Below are 19861 nucleotides of genomic sequence, written 5' to 3'. Positions count from 1 at the left end.
AATGGTAAGATTTTCTTCCTTATTCTTCACCTTAGGTTGTCTGTTTGCTATTATTTCTCAAAAAGTTAATCCTGGGGGTTATATTGCATAAGAGTGTTCTTTATTTGACCCAGAACATTCCTTTGCTCCTAACAGACAGACAGGATGTGGCCTAATAGGAAAGGGTTCCTGCAGCTCCAAGCCCTTTACAGCTGGAGTCCATTCCGTGCTGTTCCTGCCAACAGGGCTAGGAGATGGCTGCTGGTCTGAATATGCTGGACGCTGCAGCTGGGAAGGTGCCATTCTCTGGAACAGCCTGAAGTTGGGTCCCCACAGTGGGAGGCGTGTTTATCTTTTCCCTGGAAAAACAAAAGGTCAATTGGAAACACATGTTTCTATAACAACAATACATTCAAAGAGAGCAGTTGGCCCATCAGAGAGGGAGTAGCTTAGTAGCACATGAAGTCTCATGATTTCAACTTAATTCCCATGGGAATTTACATGGAATGAAAGACTTTGGTGATGAGAACATGTGCAAAAAAAAAAAAAGAAGAGTAGGAAGAAGAAGAAGGCTCCAAAAGAAGCAATCTGTACATCACTTAAGAGAGAGGTTTTAATTTAGTACAGCAATCTAATGGTCTTCTGTGGGTTAATGACACTATTAATTTTCATAATTTTGGTTGCTGTTTGAAATGACTGTTTCCTTTGCTCTTTTCCATTACTGAAAAATCACGTTAGTGACTATCGTATGTGAAAAAAAAACCAAACATATCTTGCCATTTCTGCTTTTCATGTATAACCTTGCTATAATTTTGCTGTTCTTCAGTATATGAGCACCAACATATGATGATATGGGAAGATTTCATCAAGATTACATAGTAACTTGGGAGATGGAGGGAAAAGGATATCAGGAAGAGAAAAGTGAAATAGGAGAAAAATTCCGATTCATAAAAGTCGGGTGGCTGAGAAGGAGCAGACAGTGGGGGAGTTAAATCCTGCAGTCACCCCCAGAGCAACATATGGTGCCATCTTCCCGTGCTTTAAAAATGGAAAGAGATGCTTCACAGAGTAGAAAACATTATCCTCTAAACTGTATTTTTTAAAACGAGTTATTTATTTTCTTTGGGAAGTCAGATTTACAGAGAAAAGGAGAGACAGAAATATCTTCCCTGTTTGCAGGTTTACTCCCCAAGTGGTCACAGTGGCCGGAGCTGAGCCAACACAAAGCCAGGAGCCAGGAGTTTCTTCTGGGTCTCCCATGCAGGTGCAGGGTCCCAAGGATTTGGGCCATCCTCAACTGCTTTCCCAGGCCACTAGTAGGGTAGTGGAGAAGCTGGCATGCAAATTGGCACCCATATTGAATCCAGGCGCATTCAAGGCAAGATCTTTAGCCATGAGGCTACCGTGCCAGAGGCCTAAACTGTCTTAAGAACACTAAGGAACAACGCCAAATAGAATTTGTTTTGTTTTAAAAATTACAATTCAGTATGTATTTGTGAATTTTTTGAAGAATACACACATGTAGAACAATGAAATCTCTTATTCACTCTGCAGAGAGGTGATCTCCACAGAACTTGTCATGAAGAGATTTTCCCATCATACTTAAAAAAAAAATCTATTTATTTGAATGTCAGAGTTAGAGAAAGAGAGGGAGCTCTTCCATTGACTGGTTCACTTCCCAAACTGCTGCAATGGCCTCGGCTGAGCTAGACCAAGGCCACACAGCCAGGACCTCCTTCCGGGTATCCCAAACACCCGAACAGTTGGGATGTGAACTGCACCCATATGGGATGCTGGCGTCACAGGGAATGGTTTTATCCACCATGTCATAGCACTGGCTCTTCTCCAGTTATACTTCCAAAGGTCTTGGAAAGAACCATGGGGAAGCGTCAACATAGAAAGGCCCCTTTTCAGGTCTGCCACTCTGGATTTTGGGGGCTTCCTTGGGACTCTAATCCCCGAATTATGAAATGAAATGCCTTAAGAAAAGTGAGCTGGGATTTACCTTCAGCTTGGGGGGATACTGGAAATCTGTCAGGATATTTTGACAATGTGGTTGTTTTAATTATCTGAGCAATCTCCTGATGTGTTCTGGCAAATTAAGGATGCTATATCCCAACTGTCAGAAACATCCCTGTGTTGGAAAACACTGGAGCGTTGTTGAGGTCTCCTCCAACGAACGAAGTTTGGGATAGAAATGTCACTGGCGATATTGGTCATGGTTGATGCGATTGGTTTAGAAAGTGAACCTATTTCCTAGAAGCCAAATTATTGTGTATCCCTTAAGAGGTTTACTTGCATTAAACATTTTTCTTTGTGTTTTAACTTAATAGGAGGAAGTTATTTGTGTTTGACATTAGCATTAATTTTGAAGATTTCTCAGCTTACATTCCATTATTAAAATATTCTGCTATGGGACTAGTTTTGAAGACTCTATTTTCTCTTTTTCCTTTTCATATGATACTTGCCTCATTATTTTTGGTGTTTTATAGAAGTTTGACTCTTCTATCACAAATGCAAATATTGAAGAAAACACCATGATAAGACATCTAAATGTACACTATAGTCTGATAGCCTCAAACTAGCTGCTGATGCTGTATCCACGTGGTTTTCATGATTTTTCAATATTCTGTTATTACTAATTTTGCAAGGGTCTGGAAGTAAAAAAAAAAAGCCTCATATTTATTTTATTTCTAGAAAATTAAGCTTACCAATTGATAAGTCTGTAAAGAAATATGCATTGTATGTGCATATATACATGGAAGCCTATAGTTTATTTATTTATTTCTTATTTTGTTTTATTATATAGTTCAAGAAGCTCTGGGGTCTCTCCTCTCCCTCCCCAAATTTTCTCCAGCCCCCCACTGATCTCCCCTCCAGCTTTACAACAGGTGTTCTTCACGAACTTTCTCAAGTTCATCATGCTGCCACTGAGGCGTCTCTCAACAATATCAAGCAATGCTTTCATAAAAATCCCCTGTGGTCCTGCAAACCAACTACTGCTGTTTCCATTTCATAGATAAGCTGAGAAGGAAGGTGGCAAAGTTACCTTGACTTGCAGAGCATCTTAGAACACACGCACTTCTCTTCAGAAAAATAGCAATGTGAACTTTTCTTTTTTTTTACAAATACACTTCATTTGGCAAGGGTCTTTCACACAGCAATAAATAGCATTTGCTATCTTTGACGGAAAGCCAGCTGGTCGCCTTCCTAGTCCTGAGGTAAACAGAAGGCTGTCTGCTTGCTTTGAGTCAGATCTCGCTAATTAGGGAATGTATAAGCTGCTTCACTTCACAATCTTCAGGAAGATGGTAGTCCCCGTACTAACTCAACCATGCACGAGGTTCAGAACTAGAATTATCTCCATGTGTGTGCTCCTCTCTTTTAGAGAGATGGCAGTGAGAAAATCCCCAAGATCAACAGGGCATGAGTTTTTAAAAAATCAGTCTATATATGGGATGTCAGAGACGAAATGTTCATTTCAGCTCAGATTTAAACTAAAGCAAATATCTGCAAAAATTCCTGGTTTTTAAAGGCTAAAAAAAATACATTTTACTATATTTTTAGACTGAAAATCTTGAAGAACAAGTCAAGTTTTCTCACTCACTTCCACTTAGTTTCCATTACAACTTGTTTGGCCAGAACAAAGATAATAAACATTGAGCTTTCATCGGTTGATTTCCTCCCTTTTCAGCTAAAGAGGATTCATTTTGCCAGATTTCTGGATGCTTTTGTGTTAATGAAGCTTGTAGGAGGTTGGTGAATAGCATCTTGGCAAGAGAGGGGAGAAAAAAAAAAGATCAACATAGCAAAAGTTCAGAGCTGAGTTGCAAGTACCTCAGCATGGAGGAGCTCTGAGGAGCCATTTCCTTGGGGGAGATGCTTAAGAAATAGGATGAAAAGAACTTTATCAGAGGTTTGTGTGAGTGTTCAGAGTATATTCTCCCAGTGAACTAACTTGGCAACTTCAAGAAAGATCTCGGTGAAGCCCTAACACGCATTTACCTACTTCATTGACAGGCTGTTGATTCAGAGTGCTGTTGGCACCAGACAATAAGTAGGCTATTCGTGTGTGCATTACATCTGCAGCCTGAAGCCTCTGTTTTTGGAACAGGCATCAGTGGATTCGTTCTACTTTCAAAACTGTTAACTGCCTGCCCTTCAGAGTAAAATTTCATTTCTTTTTCAGCCAGACCAAGAAAGAAAAGAAAGGCAGCAAGGAACAGATGCAAACCACATGCAGGCTCATATTCATTTTTGCTTGTTTTTATTCAACTTCTCTTGTTCAACTTTTTTGCTTGCCTTCTAAAACTTGGTAATTGTGTATTTAAAGTAATAGAAAATGTGGGGAAAAAACTGCTTGGTTTACCAAGTTACAGTCTTTTTCATATCCACTCCCCGCCCCTCCAATTGTACAGGATAAAGGGGTCATCAAGGGGCATTCATTGCCTTTGATAAAGAAAAATTGTACAAATCTGCTAGCTGAAGATGAAATAAGGAAAATGCCTGTGACACACATGAATACAAAGCAACACAAAGAAGAGAGCTGAAACAAAATGCTTCCAGGCCAATCCATGGGGTCGCTTCCATCTGTTCCTCACTGGTCCTAAAGGGTTTGTGAAAATAAGACCAATGACCATTTCCTTCATACTCAATAACTTTACTCTAGAGTCGTTCTTATGCAGTTAGGGTTTTTCCAAAATATGAAATATTCATTTTTCGCTAAGGTCATTTCTCCTAAGAAAACTTCCTGGAATTTAGTAAAATTTATTCAGATCCCTCTTAAGATAATTTCTGGTTCTAATCAGATGTGTACTCTTGACCAACATTTTTTTAGCATCTTTCCCAGCAAACAAATTAGTTAGTTGTTGTTGTAATGCCTGTTCATGGTTTGTGAAATGAAAGTAAAATAAATGGGCATTTAACAATTATATCAAGGTTCCTTGTCTTACATTAAATAGGTTATACCCAGCATTATCTGTGTCTCTGTATCTGAACAAATGCATTATATGATTCTTGTATATGTTCTTTTTGTTTAAACTATTCACCTGTGATCATCCATGTAATGCCCTTTTTCTTCTTCTGCCTCCTCCTCTTCTTCTTCGTCTTCTTTTTAAATACATATTTTCATTTGAAAGCAGATTTACAGAGAGAAGAGAAGAAAGATTGTCCATCTGCTGGTTCACTTCCCAAATGGCTTGCAATTGCTGCACTGGCCAGAGCTGAGCCAATCCAAAACTAGGATTATGGAGCTTCTTCTCTTTATCTCACATGGTTACAGGGTCTCAAGGTCTTGGGCCATCCTCCAATGCTTTCCTAGGTTCTAAGCAGAGAGTAGATGCAAAGTAGAGTTGCCAGGATATTAGCTGCTGCCCATTTTGGATTCTGGTGCTTGCAGGCATACAATTAGCCAATTGAGCCATCATAGTGGCCCTAATTCTTGTATATATAAAGAATATAATTCTTATAAAAATTATAATTCTTGTAAAATAAAGTATTGGAGGTAAACCACAACATATCTTCATCGAAGCTGACAAATCATCAGGCGTTATTACAACAGATTCGCTATCAGTATAGGACAAAATGCTCTACTTTTTATTGTTCCTCCATTGTGCTGCTTCCTTTGAGTTCCATCTCACTTCCAAGGATGCTGCTGTCTCATCACTGTTTCCTTTCCACATCACAATTACTCCAACTTGCACCCTTTCTTATTCACAAGAAGCACTCCTCTATGGCCACCCTCCATCTCTCTGCCTTAAGGATACCTTCCTTTAATGCTTTGTTGTCAGGTATACCAGCTATTCCATCTAAGTCACGCCACGCTTTTCTCAAACTAACATCCACATCACTTATTCCTTGCCACATCCCTCAACTTGTCATCAAATTCAAGGGGCTGTTCTCTTTATTTGCTTGGGGTGTAGTCAGATGATCAACCTCAAGCAGGAATTGCCCACAGGACAAGAAATGGACACAAAAGAAGATACACTGTTTAAATAAACGGCTTCCCTGGGAAGCAGTGAAGCAGCCTGGGACTAGAAGCCAGCTAGACTGGCTCCTTTATGCAGCTCTCTGCCAGTAGGTACACAGCATGGAAGCCCCTGTAGCAAATGCAATAGATCAATATTTCCTTGACATCATCTAGGTTTCTGTTTAACAAGCTGGAAAGGGCTCCGGTAGATGCCCAATCTCCGACCCCTGCACACACACACACACATACATACTCTTCTCAGTAACTAATGTGTGACTACTACTGTTGGTCGTTGGTGATAATGTGGTAAAAACATGTGAGTACCCCAGTGGCTTGGCAGCACGGTTTCTACCAACCCCTCCACTCAGATCTCTCAGATCTACCACTGCGCCCATCTCATTAATTGTCATCAATACCAACTCCACAAACTCTGGGCACATCTTTCTAGTTTGCCCGCAGCAGCAGTTAGCCAGGATTTTTCTGCCAAAGGTTAGGAGAGGGTCCAGGATGTGGAGTGCTCAAGCAATGCACTGCTACCTGCATTGTAGGTTCAAAAATCCAACTCAGACTATGCCTTGGCAGCAGCTTCCCTTGTGTGTGACAGTCTGTTGCCCTCTCAGTAAAACGTGGCAGCACAAGCTTTCCTGGAAAGTTCTCTGGATGATAAACTACAGTCAGTACACTGTTCCCTACTCTCTGTTGATGTTACTGTGTTCTCCTCTTGCCTCAATCTCAACACACACAGTTTCCATGCCATGGTTCATAAAGATGTCCACACCCACACGCATAACTCTACTGATTCTCCAACCTCTGTTCCCTGACACCCACTCTACTGCTGACACTGCCCAGCAGTTACCCCATCCCATGACATCTCTGGACACACAACATTCCTCGACATTAAAAGCAGGTTGAGCACAGCTTGGTCTCGCTGTTTTGTCCTGCCCCGGTGTTTCCCTTCCAGGTATCTGCAGGAAAACCTCTTACCATCTTCAGCTCAGATCTAGTTTCAGGTGGCTCCTTCACATTCTTTCTCCACCAGAGACTCTTCCCTACCTCTGGCACGTCTTTCTCCACCTACCTTCATGCTCAGTCAGATTATTTTCCATCTCATTCAAGATTCTCTGACATACTTTTCTTACTTTCGCTTTTATTCATTTCTCCAATCACAAACGAAGCAAAGACTGAGTGGTTTGTTTCATTCAATGCCACTTCTTCAGCAAATGAACTGTTTAACAAATAGCTGGGTACTAATGTGCGCACAAAATATTGTCACAATATATGTGCGCAGAATATATTTGGTGAATAAAGTACAACAAATCCACTTAATAATTAAATTATTTGTGTATGTGTGGGTTTATGTATAGGTATGTGAATGTGTTGGTCTAAAGCAGTCTAGAGTTGCCATAATTGTGAAAATTATCCCAAACTGAGATTGCTAATTTTTATCAAAGATATCATGTACTTAGATCCAACTAAATATGTAAATTTGGTTCCTATATTTTAAAAGTGTGATTTTAATTATGTCAGTTATACAAAATGATTTCAGCATTTTTTTTCAATCTAAAAGTCTTTTTGTTCATTTGTGTTTTCAGAGAACTGCCTTTTTAAAGAAATATGCCAGTCTCTTTCAAAAGAACGCCATTCAGGAACCACTGTCTCTAGGACTGTAATCTCTTGTCAAATTCAGTAAAACAGTATTTAATCAGAATATTTATTGGCAAGGCAGAATTACAGAAAGAGAGAGAAAGAATGACACACAGAGAGAAATGTTCTATCTTCTGGTTCATTTCCAAAATGGCTTCAATGGCCAAAAGTGATCCAGGTTAAAATGAGGAGCCTTGGGTTTCTTTGAGGTGTCCCACGTGGCTGCAGGGACCCAAACACTCGGGGTATCTTTTACTGCCTCTTAGGCCCATTATCTGGGAGCTGGATCAACAATGGAGTAGCTGGGACTCAAGTTTACAGTCATATGGGATGCTGGCACAGCAAGTTGTGTCTTTACTCACTATGCCACAGTGATGGTCTGCACAATACACTGCTTTGCTGTAAAAATGTCTTCTGAAGTGCATAAATATGAATTTCTGAGTGAAAATATACTTCCGATTCTGTAATCAAACCCTCACTGAATGCGTGATCCCTTTCCTCTCAGTTATGTGGTCTTAGAACCCATCACTGTATTTCTGAGCACCAAATGTGTCCATCATTTCAGGATAAAGTAGCAGGTGATGCCCTCATTAGTTATTTCACATTCTCTCTTTTTCTCTCAATCTTTCTCAGCTCTTCCTTTTCATGTTGTTCCTTTTCTCCTCTTCTCCCACTTCATTTCCCTCCATCTCTTCTCTCTTTCCCCTGTGTTTCATTAAATTTCATTACATGCACAGAAAGTGAGTATTTTATTAAAGCACAAGAAATGTCATGAACATATCCAAGATTTTTTTTTATTGAACACTTATAATACAAATGGCACACTGTTGGGCTCTGGAAAATCTCAGCAAAACAGACATGAATCCATTCCTCATAAAACAGTCTGGTAGGCAAGCTCAGTAAGTTCAAGGAACTGAAATAACCACAGTGCCAGTTGAAGTTCAGAGCAGGGAAATGGAAGCAGGTATTCGGCACAGGTGTTGGCGAAGCGATTGGGGTACTTTATGCCTGGAAGCAAGTCCCAGGTCCGCCCTCGGTTGTAGCTTCCTGTTGATGTTCACCATGGGAGGCAGCAGGTGTTAGTTCAGATAGTGGTGAACATGGGTCAGAAATGGAGATGGAGACAAGTAAACTCCTCAGGAATTGTGATTTATTTCATCTGAAAAAATACATTCAAAAAGGGTTTCTGCCTCCTACATTAACATATTTTCTCTCCTTCACAATGTGATTTCCAGAATAGTTGCTAATGCATCATTTTAAAAAAAATTCCTCTGCGCTTCACCTTCTCCAATGCGGTTTCCATTTGTCTATGTCACGAAAATGGCTTTTAATGTGTACTCAAATGACCTCAGTAATACTCCAACTACTGAATAGTTTCCACCCTTCTGCCACATTACCGAGCACTCTGTCCTGTTGCCTTCCATAACACCAGTGTCTCCCATCACTTTGTAGCCACATTTTCCCTGTTTGCTTGGCCAGCTGGGCTCACAGTTCTCTGCCTGGCTTTTAAATGTTAAAGCGAGTCATGGTTCAAGCCCAGGCCCTCACCTGTAAACCTACTCTACGTCCCCATGTTATCTTACCCAGGGGCATGTCTCTAACTTCATACCTCTACACAACTTCTCCAAATCCCAGACTCAAATCTAATTGCATGTGTTAAAGCTCCTCCTAAATTCATCAAAAGCTTCTCAGAATCAACATGTCTTTTTAGACACAGAAAAAACATAGAGAAGGGTCACTTGGAGGTAGCTGAATCTACACAATTATAGGGAGCAGGTGCTTTTTTTTTTTAATATCCATTTATTTTTGTTGGAGAGGTGGATTCATAAAGAGAGACACAGTGATCCTCCACCTGCTGGTTCATTCCCCACGTGGCTGCGATAGCTGGAGGTGAGGTGATCTGAAGCCAGGAACAAGAAGTCTCCTTGGGATCTCCCACGTGAATGCAGGGCACTGAGACTTTGAAAGATTCTTTCCCAGACAACAAGCAGGGAGCCAGATTAGAGGTGGAGCAGCCAGGATACAAAGTGGTGCCAAAGATGCTGGTACTGCAAGGTGGAAGATCAACCAGTTGAGGTATCACACCTGTCCCTAGATTCCTTGTCAATGAGAACACAGAAAAGTACTTAAGTACTTTTTTAATCTAAAAAAGTAGCATAAATTAAGTATTTGAGAAGTCTTTGAGTCAAGTACAAGACATGGTATTTTACACTTTTCATGTCTTGAGGAAAGAAAGCAAAAGTCTAGCTCGATTATTAAGCAAGAAAATATCAGGTCCGGCGCGATAGCATAGTGGTTAAAGTCCTTGCCTTGCACGCGCCCAGGATCCCATACGGGCGCTGGTTCTAATCCCGGCAGCCCTGCTTCCCATCCACGTCCCTGCTTGAGGCCTGGGAAAGCAGTTGAGGATGGCCCAAAGCCTTGGGACCCTGAACCTGCGTGGGAAACCAGGAAGTACTCCTGGTTCCTGGCTTCGGATTGTCTCAGCTCCAGGCGTTGCTGCCACATGGGGAGTGAAAAATCGGATGGAAGATCTTCCTCTCTCTCTCTCCTCCTCTCTGTATATCTGTCTTTCCAATAAATCCTTAAAAAAAAAAAAAGAAAAAAGAAAGAAAATATAAAGCAAATAAAAGGTACAAACTAACATTGAAGCATAAATACAACATTAAAATCAAAGGACATCAAGTAGCAAAGTGCTTAGCTAACCAAGCTAATATTTTTGTATTAGTATCATCCATTGAATGATCAACAGATATTAAACCTGAAAATTAACATAATATATAAATTTTAAGATTGTACAAAGCAGATAGAATAAACTTTAAAATTTAGAGAAAATAGATTACTTAATGAAAATATAGTTTAATATGTTTAGTGCAGGTAGCCAAAAAGTTGAGTAAATCAATAACCAGCAGAAAGCATAGAAAGACATTGAAGAATAATTTCTTTGAACGATTTGTTTATTTTTCATTGGAAAGGCAGACTTACAGGGAGAAGGAGATATAGAGACAATGATCTTCCATCCACTGGTTCACTCTCCAAGTGGCCACAATGACCAGAGCTGAGCCAATCTGAGGCCAGGAGCCAGGAACTTCCTTCAGGTCTCCCACACAGGTGCAGGGTCCCAAGGCTTTGGGCCGTCCTCAACTGCTTTCCCAGGCCACAAGCAGGGAGCTGGATGGGAAGCAGATCAACCAGGATTCAAACCGCTGCCCATACAGTCTTCTGGTGCTTGCAAGGCGAGCATTTAGTCAATGAGCCATCGCATGGGGCCCAACATATTTGTTGTTGTTAAGGCACCTGATCCAGCTGACTTTATTTTTTCAGTAGCTGAAATGATCATTTAATTGGTAGTAACAACACTGGCGGCGATACTTGTATTGCATGTAAGAGTAACTGGATTCCTGCTTCCACTCTCAATTCTAACATCCTGTCAATGTCACCCCAGGAGGCAGCAAGTTATGGTTCAAGTGGTTTTGTCCCTGTCACCTTGTGATTGTCTTTCTGGTTCTCAGCTTTGGCCTTGTTCAGCTCTAGCTGTTTTATATGTATATGCTATTGGTGACAATTGTTATTTGGCACTTTACTATATGCAAATGCACATCAGCAAAATTTGATGATGTAAGTTGTTGGAACTAGATGTCTCAAAGCTGCCTCTTTGCTTTTTACAGATTATGTTCTATGGTGTATAGCTGAAGAATATATTGATAAAATACTAGAATGAATAAGTTTAAGGAGGGAGTTGACTAGAAGAACAGACACATAAATGTATGGTTTTCTTTTTAAAAGTGTCACAACAGCATAAAAACAGTGTTTAGAAAAATGCATACAAGTGAATGCAATTTAATAAACAAATGTTACTGAGTTCAATTAAAGAAAACTCAGAGAGATTATACCATGGGAATGAAGTCCCGGACAATGACAGGGCCCTAATGACTTAAACCATAACCTGTTTTGTCCTAGGATATACATTAACAAGAAGCTACAACTGAGAGTGGATTCTGTGTGTGAACTTTAAAAAGTTTATGTTTAAATACACGTAAAAATGGAAAGGGGCAAAATAGTCTACAAAATCTTGAAAAATAAGAAATGGAAATTTGTACTTCTGCATAATTCTGAGTATAATTCATGCAATATAGTATGCTGTAAATTGTAATAAAAGCAGAAAATATTAACAATTAAAATCTTAACAATTTTTCTGTTTTCTAGAAAAGTTAAGTAAGAACTGAGTGAAGCAACACCCTACTGTTGGAATGACTTGGTTTCAAGTCTTAGGAAAGAGATGTAGCACTTCTCAGGTCATCTGTAATCATTTTTTTTGACTGCATGTGTCTTCCCTGTTTAGAGACAAGAGAAATATGTGTGCACTGGAGAAAAGCACTAGATACTGCTTGGTATCATGTACATATTCCCCATGCAATGTTTCCCAGGTTAATAATTCCTCATAGACTGTCTTATTCGATGAAATGAATTAACGATGCTTTTATACTAAAACTTACTTATCTCTCTGCAACTCAACAATGCTCTAGCAAAACTGTGATTCAGGAAAAAAAATTCAAGGTATAGTCTAAATAGAATTGTTAATACATTAAAGTGATAAGAAAACACGTAAAGTGTACAACGCATGACCAAACAAGTGTTTCTCTAATTGTCTAAACACTTAAAAACTCCTAGCACATTCTAAGATTAAACCATTCTCGCCAATGCACTTGTTTACTAAACACATTTGGAAAGTGATTTTAGCTTGAGTCTTTATTTTGCTTAGAAATGTGCATTGAATCTCTCTGAAGCAGGGTTGCATTGGTAAAATTATAGAAAAGGAACAGCTGTCTTCAAATAGCTTTCCAATGGTACATAGTATTGTTAATAAAACAATAATTTGAAAACCACTATATCACTTATTAATTGTTCAAAATAAATGCTTTCAGCATTTCCCATTTTATCACAGTAAGTTATACATATATACATAAGCTATGCATATGCATATAACTATGCATATGTATATAAATAATTCCATTTAATATTTTGGAAATCGATTAGGAGTTGTGTCCAGGATGTGACACATTTAAATTTCTCGCTTTAAAAAAGTTCTTCTAGTTAATATTTTTACATAAATTGGTGATTTTATGAGCTACCACAGGTAAGAACTACATTTACAACATCTCCAAATTGATAAACATCTTCGTGTCCTTTAACAATAGATGGGCCAGCTGAAATACACTAACTTGATGGATGAATGCATCAAATATGACTCTAAACTACAATGTTACAAACAGACACCAAGGAAGACACATTGTATTTTTTGTTTATGTATTAGCCAATAAAAAGTAAGTACATAAGAAGAAAGTAAACACATAGAGAGCAAAACTATATAATATCTTAAGCTAGGTAAGTGCTTACTTTGAAAGATTAAAGAGGAATATAATTTTAAAGGTTGCAAGGTGAGGGATTTCTGGGCTGCTGGCAAGGCCTGTATCCTGACATACAAGCAATCACTTGCATGTGAACCTGGAGCTGATTCTTTGAAGTGCATTCCATTATTTGCTTAGAATTCCCGTCAGGTATACCCTGCTTCTGATCTAAAAAGAAACCATATTAATTGCAATAAAGGAGTAAACATACAATAAGGGAATTGATAACTTTTCTAGAAGGGAAAAACACACACACCAATAGACAACATGAACTACAGAATATATGAAGATAAGGTACTAACTGATAAAAAACAACAAGGGTTCATAAAAATTGGCAAAATAGGCAAACCATAAGCAAGGACACTTAAAGAATAAACAAAATTAAAGACCACCTACCACAGCTCAAAAGCACAAAACTCTGGGAAATGCAGTTTAAAATAACAATAACAACCATACTAACACTGTTTACAGAAATTATGAAATAGTTGTAACATTCAGGATTACTGGTGTTAACATTTTCTTAACTACATGCTTGCATGAGAGTGAATGGTTAAAATGCATGCTGAAATGTCTGCCCCGTGTAAGGCAGTTAAGCCTTATGATTCTGCTGAAATGATGGCATCATACATAACCACATACCTACAATGTTTGTGTTTTCTCAGGATTACTTATGTGACAAATATGCAAAACAGGACTTGATGCAATAATTTCATCGCTTGTCTCCTGAAGGGCTGCCCATAATGTTTTGCAAAGAGAAAAAAAGAAAGCTGCAGAAAAGTATGGTCATAACCGCAAAAACCACTGCTGCACATATCCAATGCATCCCTTCCGTGGTTTGTAAAAGATACTGTCAATCTGTTGTCCTCAGATGGTGACGGTGACGGAACAAGATGGAGGGGCAGCTGGAAAGATTTTTAACTTGCTTTACTCCTTTTTCTAGCATTGCATCTATTATGATGAGCATGCATTTATAGGTTAAAATCTAAGAAATTGAAACCCCCCCAAAAAATTCATTATGTGTCAGGCTTATAGCACTTTATTCTCTTTCAATGGAGCTTCTTTATTGTAAGATCAGCCATTTAGAGGTCCCAACTGCAGTTGTTTCTTGTCAACACTCACTACCTTGAGACTAGCTGTGCCAGCTTTTCTTGTGCTGGTGATTTATGTCCTGCAAATATTCATAGCATGTAAAGATGGCTCTGCAGTCTTAGTGGAAAAGTGGGGTCTGGTCAATCCTTTCCACCTATGACACTTTTATCTATTAATTTCCCCCAGTTCACTACCCTACTTTTGTTTACTGAAAGATTTCATCTCAGTTCTTTATGCTTTGCCAGCACCCGAAGGCACACTTTTCTCTTGACACATTCCAGTTTCCGTAATACTTTACTGTTTGCTGGCTTGATTCTCTAAGAAACAATCTTTCTATTGAATTAGAGAGACTTCAGATTTAACCCAAGATAAATGTTGAATATTGCTTCAGGTCCAGAAAAGCTTTAGACGCCCATTGAAAGAGTGGCCCTACCTGCAAGTCAAAAGCAGTCTATTTGAACTCTCAAATATGCGTTCCACTGCAGTGTACTCTGTCACAACATGATTTCTGTACCCTGGTCTCACCTTGACAACCTAAATCCCGTGCTTACTGGATCTTCCCTTTCCCTCTGAGAATTCCAGTTGAAGATAGGCTATAGGATCACTCACTTTTATTTCTCTAACGGTAACATGGGTATTTTCAAATGAAAGCTTTCAAAGTTACAGTTGAACCTGAATGCCCTCACAGTCAGGGACATATTCTTTCAATGGCTCCCCAGCGAAGACAGAAAGTGAAGAAAGAAAAATTCCATTTAAAATCTCAATTTGTTTAGTCACCCCAAATGGCTTGACTTATAATGCTGTCACATCAATAATCAATGTTTGGAAGAACTTCATAGAAGATTTAATATCTAAAACCCATATTCCTTTTCTGATTCATGTGGTAGCCTTTTCTCTCAGCTTTTTTTTTTATCTCTAGTTGTGCTTATGACACTTGTTTTTTCATCACATTGCTGTCCAAAACTTTTTTTTTTTATTATTTTTAAAAAGCTTTTCCTTCAGACCAGAGAAGGTCTCCCCAAGAGGCCACTGAACTTGACTGGACAATAAGACGCTGAACTTTATGCTAGGCATGTGTTTGCAAGGAATGAATCTCAACTGAACTTGAACTATGGTTATGCAACAAGGTGGAGGAATCCACCATGGGGGGAGGGGTGGGGGGAATCCCCAGTGCCTATAAAACTGTACCACATAATACAATGTAAACAACAATAATAAAAAAAAAATGTTTATTGCGGGCCCGGTGCGGTGGCGCAGTGGTTAAGGTCCTTGCCTTGCATGCCCGGGATCCCATATGGGCGCCGGTTCTATCCCAGCAGCCCCGCTTCCCTTCCAGCTCCCTGCCTGTGGCCCGGGAAGGCAGCAGAGGATGGCCCAAAGCTTTGGGACCCTGCACCCGCGTGGGAGACCCGGAAGAGGCTCCTGGCTTCGGATTGGCATAGTATCGACCCGTTGCGCTCACTTGGGGAGTGAATCATCGGACGGAAGATCTTCCTCTCTGTCTCTCCTCTCTGTATATCCGCCTTTCCAAGAAAAAAAAAATGTTTATTGGAAGACAAATTTACAGAGAGGAAGAGAGACAGAGAGAAAGATATTCCATCCATTGGTTTACTCCCCAAGTTGCTGCAATGGCCTGAGCTAAGCTGATCTGAAGCCAGGAGCTTTTTCTGGGTTACCCACGTGGGGGCAGGTTCTCAAAGCTTTGGATCATCCTCTTACACTTTTTTTTAAAAATATTTATTTATTATTTTTTTGGAAAGGCAGATACACAGAAAGGAGAAGAGAAAGAGAGGAAGATCTTCTGTCCAATGGTTCACTGCCCACGTGGCCGCAAAGACTGGAGCTGAAACCAGGAGCTGAAACCAATCTGAAACCAGGAGCCTCTTCCGGGTCTCCCACGTGGGTGCAGGGTCCCAAGGCTTTGGGCAGTCCTCGACTGCTTTCCCAGGCCACAGGCAGGGAGCTGGAAGGGAAGCATGGCCACCAGGATTAGAACTGGTGCCCATATAGGATTCCGGCACGTTCAAGGCGAGGACTTTAACCACTATGCAATCATGCCGGACCTGTGGGCCATCCTCTTATACTTTCTTAGACCATAAGCAGGGAGTTGAATGGGAAGTGGAGCAGTTGGGACAAGAACCGGTGTCCATATGGGATCCTAATGCCTGCAAGGCAAAGATTAAGACACTCAGTCATCATGTCAGGTCCATGCCCAACATTTTTTTTTTTAATGAAAGTTGATGTTTTCTCAGCACCTTGAAGAAAAACAATGGAAAAGCAATACTGTGGTGAAATGGCACATAAGGGAAGTGTCTCCTGATTCATTTCTGCCTTTGTGACCTGCATGCTTACATTCTGCTAGTGTGGTCCCCCCTCAAAGATGGCCAGCTCAGCTGTGCCCCTTTTCACTGGCTATAGAATTTACTTTAGGAGAATTCCTTCCCTACCCTGTTCTGCTTGAAGGATCATAACTCATCATTTCACACTTCACTCAAGGGCCCAAACTGTAGAAACTTCCAGAACTTCTTTAGGCAAAGAGTTTTGTTTGTAGCTTGCTTGCTTGTTTGTTTTTCTCCATAGCACACTGCTCACATTTCTATTGATTGTATTTCAACCATCTGATTGCACACATGATTTTGTCCTTAAACCTAGAGTTCTTCAAGATCCGGGGTGATAATCACGGAGGAGTCCAGTATGGGTTTATTTTAGGGCTGTAAAAACCAACCATGCAAATGAAGTTCTTTCACAGAAAAAAGTCTTCTAAAAGTTAAAAAAACAAAAACAAACAAAAAAAACCCCACCTGTTATAATTTAACTAAGTGAGATCAGGAAATGAATCAGGGAGACGTTTCTGTTATTTTCCTTAAAGAACATCCTCCCATGGACCTCTGCTAAGATTCAGTGGAAAACGACATCAGTTCCCCTCATTTCACTGGTCGACAGCACAATATTGCTAAAACAGTCAAGTCCTAACAACTTACAATTCTGTTTCCACATTTCAAAAAATTCCAAAGCCTTGATTTCTTTCGCTATTGCTAAATAAGAATGAATATCGTTTTCCACTTAAAATCCGATTCTACTCTGAGAATTCCTAAAGAAACTATTTGTAGTTTTTTCAAAGTTCAAAGTCTTCTGAGTGATTTGTAATATTTTTCTCTTTCTCACTCCAACAATGGTTTTATTTTTGCACTCATGGGATATCCTCCAAGTGAATTAAATTGTGTAGGTATTATAGTAGAATATATATAGATGAGTATATCTGAACATATTTGTAAAAAAATGAAATTAAAAAATAGGTTTAGGAATTGCTATTTAGCCTAGTGATATCTCTTTGATAAGGATTATAGCCATATTTTTCCCATAATGTATATCACTTTGGGCAAATGCAGTTTTCATGAACAATACACCAATAAGAAGATGCTAGTGAAATATTTTGATTGAATCCTAAGTTTTAAATTAGTAGTGTGGTTTGCAATCAGCTACAGAGGTTCAACCTCTAGTTACTAGCTCATAGATTTATTTTGTATATTGCTATGTTACAAACTTATTTAATTATTTAATAACTAGTTGTGAACAAAGTGGACTATTGCTGTACTTTCACTATGAAAATAAGTAGTTCTTAATTGTTCATGAATGTTCATAAAGTTTCAGTATTCTTCAGTCTGCCTCCATTTCTTCCTTCTTGCCATCTCCCTCCAATATCAATCTTATAAATGTTTACAACGTAGGGAAAAGAGAGGGTGAAATGGGAACATTCATGTGTGCTTGAGAGAAAGGGCACAAGCTGATGGGTAGATTGTAGGAATATGTGAAAGCAATTTGGAAGATATTGAAAGTTTAAAAAGGACAATCGGTATCACAAAACTTTCAGGGCTGAGTCAGCCAGAAACAAAGAGCTGCAGACGTTCTGGTCCCTGGCATGTGTAGCAGAGGCCTAACTACTTGGGCCATCAACTTTTGCCTTCCCAGGGACATTATGATTCAGTTAGATTGGAAGTGGATTAACTGGGAATTGACCCAGCACTCAATATTGTATGCGTTCATTGCAAGAGCTGGCTTAGCATGCTGTATCACAACATTAGCCCTGTATAAGATTTCAAAAGCTTCACTTTCTTGTGATCATTTTGTCTCAAAGTAATTTTGGAAAAAAAATGCTTCAGATGTGATATTTCCCATGAGACTTTGACAGTAGTCTGGAACTCAGTGGCTTAATACAAGAAAATACTTACATAAGAGATAAAGGTAACATTTTTCGCACGTCACATTTGTTTAGAAACATCATGGAAATATATAGATCAAGGCTTGGGGAGTTTGAGTGCATATTTTAATTCTATTTGTGATTAACTGGATCACACTAAGGCAATCATGTAATTTCTATTTTCATTTCTCCATTATTAAATTGAGAAATACTTGGCTTATGTGAAGAATAAAAGCTTCATTTATGGGACCACAGAGCAAGCTAGGAAGGGTAAGGTTGGGTGAAAGTGAACAACGTGCAATAATTCACAAATAATTATTCTAAGAGAAATACTTATCTGTAAATCGGAAGTCTTTGGGAGGTCTTGAGATGATATGATTTGTGCACCTGTTGCAGCATCCTTGAGCTCAGATCATTCCTGTGTTTACATAAATGAGGCACACTGGAGCTGCTTTTAGTTTTAGGTGGATGTTCATACATCCGGCCTAAAGATCTTGTAAAAATGTAGATGATAGGGCCCAGCATGATGGCTCAGTGACTAACTCCTCGCCTTGCACACGCTGGGATCCTTTGTGTCTCAATAGCTCCACTTCCCATCCAGCTCACTGCATGTGATCTGGTAAAGCCGGGGAGGATGACCCAAGGTTAGGGGACCCTGTACCAGTGTGAGAGACCCCGAAGAAGCACCTGGCAAAGGTTTGGATTACCTCAACTCTGGCTGTTGCAGCGCCTGGGGAGTGAACCAGTAGATGAAAGATCTTTCTCTTTTTCTTCCCTCAGTGAATCTGCCTTTGCAGCAAAAATAAATAAATAAATTTTTTTTTTAAAAAAAAACTTAGATAATAATTTAGAACTGCAGTTCAACATGAATAATTGCATTTCAACAAGTTCCCAGGTGATGTCATCCATTATGGGCCAGGAATGTACTCGGAATAGCAATGTAAAAGACCGTTTGGTTTCAAGATAGTGATCATGATGGAAGGATGACAGGGATTGGCACTGTGACCCTATCCTAGCTCACAGGACACAACGGCAACTTGTATCAAAAAACACCAGGTCAGGAGTTGTGGTCCATGATGTGCGAGCCAAGAACCAATCTGAGCAAGCTTGTCAACAATGAATCAAAATCGATGGGAATAGATGCAACTGGCTCGGCCTAAAGGACTCTGGATTCTCAAGAGAAGAGGAACATTAAAACTTTTTCAGATGATGGCAAGGCACAAAAGGAAGGCAGCCGTGAGAATCCTATGTCATTTCTTTGCACAAAGTTTATTTTTCTGAGGAGAGCAGCGTGAAGGAAGCACATCTATACCCTTAGGGCAGCAAAAAGGAAAGAGGAAGAGTTATCCGAGATGTAAATACTAGGAAGGTTAGGGAAATGGATTGATGCTTGCTGTGCTTTAACTACAATAACTAGAGAAATCAATGTAGAAACTGAGAGTAGATCTCGAGTCCAAGGAGAAACAAAAAAAGAAATAAAGGGGAAAAAACAAAAACACAGAGACAAAAGGGAACGAGAATAGCATTAGCACTTAAAAGATGTCTTTGAAAATTAAAATTAGCTTTTTATTTTGT

Source organism: Ochotona curzoniae, unplaced genomic scaffold (genome assembly GCF_017591425.1).
Source record: "Ochotona curzoniae isolate NIBS_2020 unplaced genomic scaffold, NIBS_Ocur_1.0 contig_1014, whole genome shotgun sequence".
In the NCBI taxonomy this organism is placed as follows: domain Eukaryota; kingdom Metazoa; phylum Chordata; class Mammalia; order Lagomorpha; family Ochotonidae; genus Ochotona; species Ochotona curzoniae.
Note: the sequence above shows the minus strand (reverse complement) of the source record.